Source organism: Myotis brandtii, unplaced genomic scaffold (assembly GCF_000412655.1).
Source record: "Myotis brandtii unplaced genomic scaffold, ASM41265v1 scaffold112, whole genome shotgun sequence".
NCBI classification, from domain to species: Eukaryota; Metazoa; Chordata; class Mammalia; order Chiroptera; family Vespertilionidae; genus Myotis; species Myotis brandtii.
Window position 1 is genome coordinate 12,671,954 of NW_005353838.1, and position 13,443 is coordinate 12,685,396.

At 39.4% G+C, this 13,443-nt stretch overlaps 1 long non-coding RNA gene across 1 annotated transcript in view; it reads left to right on the top strand.

Moving 5' to 3' along the window:
• The window catches only part of LOC106727555, a 45,060-nt gene extending 32,034 nt beyond the window's left edge, over positions 1 to 13,026 (top strand). Inside the window, exon 3 of the long non-coding RNA XR_001363785.1 lies at positions 11,629 to 13,026. This is a non-coding gene — a long non-coding RNA (uncharacterized LOC106727555). The remainder of the gene's footprint in view (positions 1 to 11,628) is intronic.
• The last annotated feature ends 417 nt before the right edge of the window (positions 13,027 to 13,443 follow it).

Genomic DNA, 13,443 nt, shown 5'->3' on the forward strand with positions numbered 1-13,443 from the left:
ATCATTAGATAATAATTTGTTGGGATTTCAAAGGGAAAAAGTTAAGGCCCATTACTATAGGCCTGATGCACATTATTGAATTTTGAATGTGTTCCAAAGAGATCTCACTAAAGAGTTAATGTGTTTAGAGCTAATAGAAATAAAAGGTTCTTGAAAAAAAACAACCATGTTGAAACTTTTCACACAACCACTTTACTCCACTTTCTGTCAAAGATTATGTGCTTCCAAGGGAGTCGTAATTTGTGCATTTCTATTTTTAAATCATTCATTGTTCTAGTTAGATATTGTGAGTGTATGCCAATTCCTGAAAGAGTCATGCAGTGATAGTTGGTGCAATTATGTTGTACTCAAAATAAATTGATGGTTAAAGCAAATATTTAACAACTGTCAAATACCGGATTGCATGTAAAAAAAAAAAAAAAAAGAAACTAATCCTGCATAGCTCCTGAAACTTCGAACCATACCTTCCTTTCCTTCTGCACTTTATAATGAGAAAACCAAATGAGAAACTTTTCTGGGCAGCCTGGTTTAAGAAACCCACCTGTTTTCTCTTTTTAAAAATACTTTTTGAAGTTAGTATCTTTAAATATTTAAATAACTCAGAAAACTGAAATTGAATTGTAAAGTGTAACCCATTTAAATGTTACTATGAATATTTGCGAAACTGCAATTTGCACTGAAAAAGAATCAAACTCAAGCTCTGCAAATAAAACACCATCTGAGGAATGGCAAGCATCCCATGGATCACCCACCAACCCTTACGTTCAGTGACCTTTATATTTCTCCATCTTGGCCACTCACCTTCATGGCTTCATTGGGGACCTTGTCAGAGGAGCTATACTGAAATTTTAAATTTAGGTGTTCAGTCTCTGATGACCCAATCCACTCTGTTAGCTCCACCATGTCTGTCTGCATTCTCTCAGGAACATTTAGTCTCTTGACTCCTCTCTTTTCTCTGTTACCTACCTTATCTCTCCAAGTGAAATTTCATGCTCCGTTATTTCAAAGGCTTGCTTCCTAATCCCTCTACCCTCTTCTCCTGTTGTCTTTCAGTTTGGGTATTTGGAAAAACCCAGCCATGGCCCAATCTAATTCTTCACCTTTTCTGAAAGAATACCCACACTGCTCAGTACCTTTGGAGAAATTTCATACAAATTTGCAGATTGAGGTATGCCTAAATGCATGATTTTTAGTCTAAAATGGATTCTCAAAGAGTTCTGCCAATTCTATGGTTTCTTTTGTTTTTCAAAATATTTGGAACTTCTCTTTTCGAATCTCCAACCCTCACTCCCTTTTTCATCAGGCGACCTTCCTTTAGCTTCATGAGGAAAAGAGGAGCCAGCAAAATAGAATAGCCCTAATCTCCCACTCAGATTATAGATTTCCTTGTATGCCAACCATACTTTCCTCCTCCCCTCCTATGGAACAGGGTCTCTGCTAAGGCTAGCTATTCTATTAGGGGAATCCCATTTCCTCTCACCTTTTTAGGAGACTATGCTCTAGTTGCTAGCTCCTTTTTCTACTGTATCCTCAAAATCTCTCCCTATACTGACATATTTTCACGAACAATGGAATGATCAAATCTTTCCATCATAAAGAGAAAGATACATAAAATCTCTCTGGATGTTCCTCTGAGGCCTCTACCCCTTCTCTCTACACCCTTTAAAAAGTAGTTAACCTTTTTAAAAGAATACTGTACCTGCTAGTTCCTTTTCTTCACCTCTTATTTATTCGTTGGTCTATCTGTACTCTGGCTTCTGCCTGAAAAGACTCTCATCAAAGTCACAAATGACCATTGTGTTCATCAAAATTCCAGCAGGAACAAGATGGGGCATTCCAAGTAGGAATTATTTGAAGAGAATGTAATAAAGAGACTATTGAGGGCCATTGATAGCGTATTGTGAGCCTTCAAAGGATAGCACAACACTCCAGAGCAGATAAGTGCAGAAGTTCTTTCTCATCTGAGCCCAAAAAGGATAAGAAGAGAGAGCTGCGGGATAGGAAGTGTGGTTTAGATCAAGGAATGCGTAGCCCACAGCAAATTCACAGAGAAGAAACAGAGGAAATATATCCCCTTCACTCTCTTAACCTTCTTCCCTCCTTCTCATTTCTTGCCAGTGCTCACCATTGCTCTAACTCAAACAGAAGGTAGAATGCAATAGACTCCATTGAGGTGAGTCAGTCATACTGGCCAAACTGCCTGGGAATGGAGCGAAATGAACTAGGATGGGGACAAACAGAAGAGAACCAGCACAGCTTTACTGCTAAATCTATCGTGCAGCTCTGAGTCTTCTTACTCAGGCTTTCGGGAGCACTTCACAGTGTTGTCCTCTTCTCGACACTCTCCTTTTTGTGGCCCTTTTATGCCACGTCAATCTACTTCTCTTCGCCTGCAGTGTCTGTATTCTACGCCTTTTTTCTTTCTTTTTAATTCCTGGTGTTCTTCGGGGATTATAAAGACAGCTTTTTCTCTTATTGCCCCTCAGTGGCCTCATTTATTTTTATTACTTTATTCACCATCTAGAGTTTCATGATTCCTGAGGCTGTGTTTTGAGCCCAGATCTTTCTCCTGAGTTTCCCTCATCTGTCTCCTGTGCATCTTTACTTAGAAGTCTTATAGGTACCTCAAGATCACCATGTCAAAAATTAAACCATCATATCTAATCTCAAATCCATTCTATGTGCACTTCCTATTTTAGTAAATGATACCAGCATTCTTGCAATCGCCCAAAAGCAGAAATTTAAGGTTCACTTTGACTTACCACATTTACAATTCATTAGAATTTGTATTTTTTTTCTCAAATATTTCTCAATTTCATTGATTTCGCCAACACTATTCAAATCTCTCGCCAACACTTTTCAAATCTAGACCACCAATAGGTCCACATTTTTCTTAGGATAAAATCCAAATTTCTCACCTTGGTTTTCAGGACTTATTCTTTCCCATCTTAGACACCACGCTACTTTCCAAAAGAGCAACATTTTTTTCAGTCACTTAAGCATGCCAAGCTCACCTCACCTCTGGACCCCACACATTCTTCACCTTCTCAGTGTGCCACTTGCCTACTCTTCATCAGAATAACTCCTGCTTTGCCTTCAGGCCTCAGTATAAATGTCACTTCCTTCATTCATAATCCAAACCTTCATAAGCCATCTTTCATAATCCAAGCCTGGATATTGTAGAGCTGCCCTATGCCTTATCCTATAGTATATTGTGCTTCCCAACATGCAACTTGTTTGACTTATGTATGTGCCTCTCTAGACCCCACGTGATGTGCTCAAGGACTGTGTCTTTCCTATTCCGTGCTGTATCCCCAGCATCTAGCAGAGTTGCAAGCATTTTAAAATAATGAATGAAATTGCCTTTGAGGATATGGAGGCATTTTAAAGAGTAGGAGTAAAGCATGTAATTGACAAGGTGTAGCAAGGTGGCATCGGAGATGGCGTTATAGTTCTGTCTGATGTTTTATGGTTCTTCTGAGGGCAGTTGTAAGCCACAGTATATTTTTAAACAATGAAGTGATAGTCAGAAGTTGTATTTTAGAGAGAGCAGTTTTCCTGCTGATTGTGGGATAAACCAAAAGAGAGGAGAACCTGGAAGTTGGGAAAATAATTTCGAAGACTTAACAAATTTGGGCAACATGTTAGACTTGCTAAGACTGCAAAGAAAGAGACAGCTATGGGAGCTGTTTGGAAAATATAAACAGAAACACTTGGACATAAGGGCAAAGGACAGGAAGAAGTAAAACATGACTGATTTTCATCCTGGTAACTAACGAACATAATTCTGTCAGTTATCAGAATAGGGAAGTGGGAAAGAGGAATTTAAGGGAGACATATAAAGAGAATTAGAAAATATAATGAGGTCATAACATCGAAGTAGAAATGTTCTGAGAAATGGGATATAGGACAGGACTTGAACCACCTCTGCAGTTTCTCAAGGTAGAATGCCCCTTTGTGACCCTCAAAACATGTGTTCTGATACAAAAGAAACAGTGTAGGGCCTGAGGTTTTTAATGTGCTACTGCCTAAATTCTGAGTCCACCAAAGACTATTAATGATGATGAACAGAGGACAGAGAAGCATAAACAACATCATGTAGGTGTTAAACCTCTCTGATCAGGCATAGTTGAAGAGCAGTGAAGAAAATTCCATTGCTTGCTTTTCCTATTATAAATCACACCTAGCTGAAACTCTGTTCTCCAATGACTACACTAGTTCTCTGCTCGCTGCCTTTTATGATGCTTGTTAATTAATAGAGAGTGTGCTTAACATGCACAGAAAGTGTTCTTTAGTATGTAAGTGTTGGGAGTCTGCATGCGTGTGATGCATATGACACAGTATTTTGTAAATTACCTCCTTAAGAATACAATCATCATCTGCTACAAAAATGCCCTCTTTACATAAGGCTATTTCTGTCATTTTTTAAAAACAAAGTACAACATATTTCAAAGTCATAAAACAGCTTTATTCTTTTTCCTCACAGTTACCCAAAGCTGTTTTGTGGGGTTAGCTCTTTCCCTCCCCTGCAATGCCCATGACTTTTCAATTCTCTGTATTTGGCAGATGTTTAAAGTGACTTTTTTATGTGTGTTTTCTCGGACTCTTCTCAGATCCCTCATCACTAGAGATGTCTCATTTACATCTCTCAACTTCTCCAGCTGTCATTTTTCCTCTAGTTCTGGGTTAGCCAGCAAGTCATCTCCAGATTCTTTCTGCTGAGGCCTCTTTGACCTTCTAATGGTCTTTTTGGGAAAACCCCTAAAAAAATCCAGACAGCTCCCATTTATGGTTACCATCTGGGCCTCTGTCTATAGGCCATTCAATCACTCCAAGCGTAGCACTCTCCACTGTCAGCAGAGGTAATTTCAGCCAGCCACCTGCCCTCAGGCGATGCTCAAGTGACTACAGCCCACCGTGTTCCCGTAATTCCAGGAAATTTTCTGTGTGGCCTCTTTGAAGCCTTTCTCATTTGACTCGCAGTAACAAGGATACACCTTTCAAAGCTCTCCTCAACAGAAAGAATCCAAGTACTATGATGAGTCTCTCTAAAGAATCCTCCTGGAAACCCCTTCTCCTCTCATGAGCTTTCTAAGCTTCTTTATAAGCTGGAATTGAGTGATTGGCTAAGGGTATCAAAAGCCCCTCCTGTACAAATACTGCTAAAGTTAGTTAACACTTCATGTGTGAAGTGGGAGTACACTTGTCACCTCTAGTTTGGGCCTTAGCTAAACCCCAAACAGGAAGAGCCCCATTTAACTTCCTGTTACCAATGAGACGTAAACACTTACCAAAATCATAAAATTAATATTTGACTATAAGATAATTCTGGTTAAATAAAGCCTTGAGAGTGTTAATGAGAAACACTATACCAGCAGGATGACAGACAAAGCTCATTGCGTGGGACATAGAAAATTCATCTGACCCCACCTGTGGTGCTTGTTTCCATAGAAACTACACTTTCAAACACATATTGCACTTCAACAAGAAAATAAACTCTTTTCTACATCTATGAAGCATAATTACAAGAGAAAGAAATGAGTCATATGCTTTCATTTCAGAATATGTATGTGTGTGTTTTGTGTGAAAAACTAGAGAACAAATGAGGGATGTTTATTCCAATAAATGTGAAGTATGTTCTACAAAATTATTCAGATATTGAAAGAATACAAAAAAACTAAAAATTTCTCTTTCAGCTTCATTTTTTGTTTGTGTAGGGTTTTTTTAGTTTCTTTATGTGCAGGAGGGCCTACATGATCTGAGAAGAGAACTGACCTCTTAAAAACCTAGTTTCAACCTTACATTATGACCTCCTTTGCTCTTTGGAAAGTTTTTAAGTTTTATAATTGAGGCATACTCATGGAATGAGTGGTCTAGAAAGACGTATTGCTGTGGTTAAATTGTGGTGACCTTAAAAGACATGGTGAGGTGGTATCCCCTAGCACCTGTGAATGTGACCTTATTTTGGAAAAAGGTTTTTTCAGAAGTAATCAAGTTAAAATGTGGTCATATTTCAATGAACAGGTTCTAAATCTAGTATGACTGGTGGTGTCCTTATAGAGGAAACACCCTGTGAAGACAGAGACACCTGGGGACTTTAGGTCAAAATGACAGAGTAGGGCCCTGCTAGTGTGGTTAAGTGTCAACCTATGAACCAGGAGATCATGGTTCAATTCCTGCCCAGGGAGCATGCCCAGGTTGCAGGCATGATCCCCAGTAGTGGGCATGCAGGAGGCAGCTGATCAATGATTCTCTCTCATCATTGATGTTTCTCTCTCTCTCTCTCTCTCTCTCTTCTTCTCTGAAATCAATAAAAACTATATTTAAAAAGATATATGGCAGAGTAGATAAATGCTGGGCTCGCCTCCTCCCATAACCACATCAAAATGACAACTAAACTATAGAACAATCTCCATTGAGAACTACCTGAGTAGATGAACAGAAGTCCTATAACTAAGGATATAAAGAGGAAGCTACATAGAAACTGGTAGGAGCAGAAGAGACTCAGAATGGGCTGTTCCTACACCCACATGTGATGTTTAAAAATTGAGAGTGACATCTCAGCTATGAAGGTCCACCCTGAAGAGTGAGGGCTCCCAGCCCACACTAGGCCCTACAATCCAGGGTTCCTGTGCCAGGAAGAGAAGTCCTCATAATTCTGGCTGTAAAAACCAGTGGGGATTATGGCTGATGGGATCTGAGCTGAGTGAGATGAAGGGATGCTAGAGACCCAGACATTACTCCTAAAGGGCCCACACATGGACCTACTTGCTGATGACTCTCTTGCTCTGAACTCCAGCACTTGATCGGCAGCTGGAAAGTGCCAGGGACACCCAAGAAGGAACTAAGTTGTCTAGCTCCAGGGTGAGGGCTGGGGGGGCAGCTTTCTCCCAGACAGAAATGCTGGCAGAAGCCATTGCTCCTTTGTTGAGCCCTCCCGCAACCCAGCCTTTAGGCTCAAGCAGTCTCCAAGTCTGAGGGTCTGTCAACCCGGATAACACTATTGACCCAGTCCTGGTGATCCCTGAAACCCTGCCACACCCAACTTGCAGGCCCACCCAAGATGCTTCAAGTGGCTTTTCCATGCAAATGGCTTGTCTTGGCTCATACTTCAGATTTTCCTAACATCTCTTCAAGGTTCACAAACCCAAACAAGGTCAAGGGAACTGCACCACTGGGCCCCACAGAGCACCTATTACATAAGGCTACCCTGTCAAGTCAGGGAGACATAGTAGCTCTACTTAATACATAGAAACAAACTCATGGAGGCATCCAAAATGAGGAGACAACTCCAGAAAAACAACGAAACAAAATAGAGACAAGCAATCTATCAGATGCAGAGTTTAAAACTTTTATAAGGATGCTAAATAAGTTTAGGAGCATAGTAAATGAACTTAGTGAGAACTTTAGCAAAGATACAGAAAATATAAAAATGGAGATAAAAAAAATAAAGAACCAGTCAGAAATGAAGACTACATTAGGGGGAATCAAACATAGATTAGATGATGCAGAGGATCGAATCAGCAATTTGGAAGATAAGGTAGCAGAAAATACCCATTCAGAACAGAAAAAAAAAGAGATTTTAAAAAAGGATAGTTTAAGGGTCCTCTGGGACAACGTCAAGTGTATCAACATTTGTTAGCATCATAGGGGTACCAGAAGGAGAATACAGAGAGCAAGGATTTGAAAACCTATTGGAAGAAATAATAATGGAAACTTCCCTAACCTGGTGAAGGAAACAGACTACAAGACCAGGAAACTCAGAGAGTCCCAAATAAGCTACACCAAGATACATCATAATTGAGAAAGAAATCTTACCTTTTACAACAGCATGGATGGACCTGGAGAGTATTATGCTAAATGAAATAAGCAGTAAGAGAAAGAAATACCGTATAATTTCACTTACATGTAAAATCTAATGGATAAAACAGATAAACAAATAAAATAGAAATAGACTCATAGATACAGAGAACAGACTGACAGCTGTCAGAGGGGAAGGGGGTTGGGAAGCTGGGTGAAAAAGATGAAGGGATTAAGCAAAAATCAACAACAAAAACACACACAAAAAAATCCCTCATTGACACAGACAACACTATAGTGATTACCAGAGAGAAAGGGGGTGAGGTGGAAGTTGAAAGGATACAGGAAGATAAACGGTGTGATAGAAGAGACTTGACTCAGGATAGTGAACACACAATACAATATACAGTGGATGTACTATATAATTGTACACCTGAAAGTATATAATTTTATTAACCAATGTCACCCCAGGAAGTCCAATTAGAAAATGTGTATTCCTCACAGATTCTATGTTTAAAATGGTGTTTTACCAGAGTCACATAATGTCATAATATTTTCAAGGTGGCCCTTGCCTTTCAACTTTGAACATCATGCAAAAAACATGTGACTTTTTGAAACAATAAACAAATTGTATTTTTAAAATTTATTTTATCCTACATAAAACCAATTATTGCAGGATTAGTTTATTTTAAAATGCATTTAATAACTTGTATTAAAGGAATGGGAAAACTATGCACATTTTAATATACTCTCTCTAGGTGAGTATGAAAAAAACAAACACTAACGGTTAAAGACAAAGAGGGAATTTTAAAAGCAGCAAGAGAAAAGCAGTTAGTTACCTACAAGGGAGCTCCCATAGGACTGTCAGCTGATTTCTCAACAGAAACTTTGCAGGCCAGAAGGGACTGGCACAAAATATTTTAAAAAATGAAAAGCAAGTACCTACACCCAAGATTACTCTACCCAGCAAGGCTATTATTTAGAATCAAAGGACAGATAAAGAGCTTCCCAGACAAGAAAACACTAAAGGAGTTCATCTCCACCAAACCAGTATTTTTTTTATAAGAAGTGTTAAAGGGACTTCCTTAAAAAGAAGAAGAAAAGACAAAAAATATGAATAATAAGATGCAAACCAGTATTTTTTGTATAAGAGGTGTTAAAGGGACTTCCTTAAAAAGAAGAAGAAGAAAAGACAAAAAATATGAATAATAAGATGATAATAACTATATATCTTTCAATAATCACTTTAAATGTAAGTGGATTAAATGACATGGGTGTCTGAAATTATAAAAAAAAAAAAAGATCCATACATATGCTGTCTACAAGAGAACCTCTTCAGATTGAAAGACACACAGAGACTGAAAATAAAGGAATGGAAAAAATATTACATGCAAATAAAAATGAAAAAAAAAATCTAGGGTAGCAAAATTTGTATCAGACAAGATAGACTTTAAAACAAAGGGTATAGCAAGACACAATGAAGGACCCAGTTTCTGAGTATTTATCTGAAGAAAACCATATGCATCCCTATGGTCATTGCAGCATTGTTTACAATGGCCAAGCAACCTAAGTGTCCATCTATGATGAATAAATAAATAAAGAAGAGGTGGTACATAATATACAATGGAATATTACTCAACGATAAAAATGAATAAAATGTTGCTATCTGCAACAACATGGATGGACCTAAAGGCTATTATGCTAAGTTAAATGGGTCAGACACAGAAAGACAAATGACATATGATTTCACTTATATGTGGAATTTTAAAAACAAAACAGAAACGAACACTTAGATACAGAGAGAACATTTTGATGGTTGCCATATGGGAGAGGTGTTGGAGGGCTGAATGAAAAAGAATTAAGATGTGGAACTTGGCAGTCATAAAAACAGTCATGGTAATTTAAGGTACATTATAGTCAATAATCTTATCTAATAATAGACAAACATGGTAATTGACCGTACCTTCGCTATGCCTCCCATTGGCTAATCAGTGAGATATGCAAATTAACCGCCAACAAAGATGGTGGTTAATTTGCATATGTAGGCGAAGCGGCAGAGCGAAGTCTGAAGGAGGCTCCGGCTGGAGCAGCGAAGGCTTGAAGGCGGCTCCAGCCGGAGCGAAGGCCTGGGTCCCGGGTGCCGGAGGAAAACCGGTGCTGGCAGCCAGGGGAAGGGAAGGCCTATTCCAATAATCCTATATAATAAAAGCCTAATATGCAAATCAACCGAACGGCAGAACGACCAGTCGGCGGACAGCACCAAGCCAGCCAAGGCAGGTGCCAGTAAGCAGAGGGAGGGGACGGCGATTGGGGGGCGGCGGGGCCGGCCACTCGTCAGCCAACACTGGTCCCCGATCACCCCGATCGCCCCACCTGTCGCCTCCCACAGATGGAGGCCACCGGTGCAGGTGGTGGGGCGATGGGAGGTGTGGGGCTGGCTGTTCACCAGCTGGCACTGTCCCCCGATTGACCCACTGGTCGCCTCTCACAGAGGGCTCCTGGACTGTGAGAGGGCACAGACCGGACTGAGGACCCCCTCCCCCCACCCAGTGCATGAATTTTCATGCACTGGGCCTCTAGTAATGTAATAACTACATATGGTGTAAGATGGGTACTAGACTTCCTTATGTGATCACTTTGTAATTTTATAAAATGCCTAATCAATATGCTATACACCTGAAACTAATATAATATTGTATTTCAACTCTAATTGAAAAATACATAAATATTTTTAAAAAAACAACACAGACATATTTACAGGGAGAATGCCACGTGATGACAGAAGCAGAGATTAGAGTGATGCAGCTACAAACTAAGATACACCAAGGATGGGCAGTCACCTTCAGAAACTAGAAAGAGCCAAGGCAGGAGTTTGTCCTGTCAAAGAGGGAACATGCCTCTGCTGGCACTTTGATTCTAGATTTCTAGCTTCCAGAACTGTGAGAGAATAAATTTCTGTTGTTTTAAGCCCACTTTGTTAGGGCAGCCGTGGGAAACTAAAACACACAGAAAAGAACATTTTAGTTGCAAATGTAGAAACTGTAAGGTAGTTTTCTTATGAAATTTGGGCTCCACTGTGTAATTGGCTGAGTGAGAAAGTTGCTTGAATTGATGGTCTGTCTTTTTTGGGAGGACTGGCATTTCCAGTTTTGGTGCTGATATATTGACTATTGTTGGAAGCAGTTGTTTCAATTCAGTAACTGGTCTTGTCCTTTCTGACTTGAGTGTTGTTGATCTTAATAGATCTCAAGCCACATCACTCTTCAGCAGTCATAAAGGAAAACAGTCTCACTTCTCAAGATGATGGAAGAGCGCCTAATAAAATTATTTGTAGAGAGAAGAATTTTTAAATATCTGTGTGTGTTTTTTTCTACTAAAGGATGTAAATTCTTTAGCTTGGTGGCAAATTCTGATGCAACATAAAAATAATTCAGTTAAAATTTTATTATTGCCATGGATTAGCAGTATATTTACAGCAACTACATTACCCAGTCTGCCAACTCAATGACAACCAAGAATTTGAGGCATTAGTCAAACTACAAAAAGCCACAAATTAAATACTAACTGTTCACATTAGACCGTTTATAATCGTATTTTTACATTGTAACCTTAAATAGGAGTCATTTACTTGTGCTTATTTTACAAACTTAAAAATTAAGGAGTCTCTATGGGCTGATGAGAATATTCTAAAATCATGTTGTGAGATGGTTTTACACACTGTAAATTTATGAAAATCATTGAATTGTGCACTTAAAGTGTGAAATGTTTTTCTTGCAAATTATGTTGATAACGCTGCTTAAAAAAATAAAGATTCTCTGTTCCTCATAGGAACTATCTGCAGAACTGGTGATAGTGTTTACATCACTCTGATAATAGTCCAAACGAAACAAGATACCTTGCATATGTTGCAATTTTGTCTTGCCCAAAAGATGCATGTGGCTAAACCAGGACCCTGTTGGATGAAAGAAATTCCAGAGACAATGGTCCTCCAGAGGATGAGTAAGTGTTTCTCCTGCAGTGGATGGAGAGCCCTGGATTAATCATTTGAAGGCCTTTCATGGCATTACCTTTACAAGAATTTGCACTGCTCCCAACTATACCTGGCACCTCATCTGACACACTGATGATGTAAGAAGGATTTAGTCAAACAAATGACACCATCTGTCTCCTTGGAACCACTGAAGAAGTGTTTAGATCTACACAGGGTTTGAATATATGACTCCGACCACTAATTCATTGGCCTGTTCCATGATAAATCTTCAATGTTCATAGACTGAGCAAGGAGGTAAGGGAGAAGGAAGGAGTGAAGAGGCTGCTTTTTGAGGCATTAAGACATCCCATGTATTCAGGATGGAGGTGCCCTGACTTTTTCTTTAAAGAAGTTGGGCTGATCAATAAACCACAGTCTTCACAAAAGCCCTCTGAGAAACTTTGACAGTGCTCTCCACATGCCTTTACTCTGTGATTTTCTTATAAACAGCTCTCAAGCTACTTGGATATTAGGACATCTGAGTGTGTTGGACAGTCTTGATCCTCCAGCCTTTTCCATAAAGTATCTCCATTCTGTTGGGGTGTTGGGTGGCCACCTTCCATAGGCCACATCAACTATGTCTCTGTCCTCTGGCTTTGGTTGGCCTTAGTTATTGGGAGGCCCTGGTAGATTAGTGAGTTGAGAGGAAAGAAGTTAGGGATTTTATTTCATGGCAGACCTTGAGCTGTCAGCAGCTTTTTTCTTCAACAAGAAAATCCTCCTATAGGGCTGCTCTACCCAATAGCTGCTTTCTTGCCTTCACCTTCAGGTCTAGTGGTAATATTCGCTTTACCATCTCTTTTACCTACTTTAACCCTGACCTCACACTTGATTAAATTATTTCTCTTTACCCTTTTTGAGTGTGACATTCCTTTCCTGATATACTGAGGCCATTCTTTCCGTAGAAAATTTCTGTTTGCCAAATTCCTCCTTGGGTTGGTCATGGGAGCCTCTGAGTACTTAGAACTCAGTCCAGTGTCAAACTGCTAAAGATCACATTTTTAAGAGGATAATTGGCTAAAATATTTTCTACAAAATTATTATGTACAGCTAAGCTCACAGCTCATGGATATAGCACTGCCACTGTTCACATTGTTCAAATATCAAGAGAATGCTAATCCCAAATTATCGTTCCTAGTTCAAAGGCAAGCTTAAGGGATTTTTTTTCTTTTTCTTTTCTTTTTTCTTTCTTTTTTTTTGGGGGGGGGGCAGAAAAAAAAATCTACAATTTTGGGAATCCCTCCATGTATCTACCCATCTAACCCTTGGTAGTTTTAATGATCCACTGGGTTGCGAGGCCAATGCATTAACCTCCTCAGTATATTGTATTGCAAGGAAGGCATAAGGCAAGACACTAACAGCCACCTGTGTTCCAAATTTCTTAGGAGGAAAGTGTCTGAAAATGTAGAGGTGTTTTACTCCATAAACCAGCAAGACCCAAAGGATACTGTCTAGAAATCCTGCTTTATCAAAAGAAGAACTGACTAGTAGTTTCCATATCAAAGATCAAGCTCCGCTGAGCCCAGTGGCCTTTGTGTGGCAACCACAGTGTTGGCACACTTCTCAAGTGTTTCAAAATGGTCCTCCAGTGCTAAACGGGGCACTGTTCATTT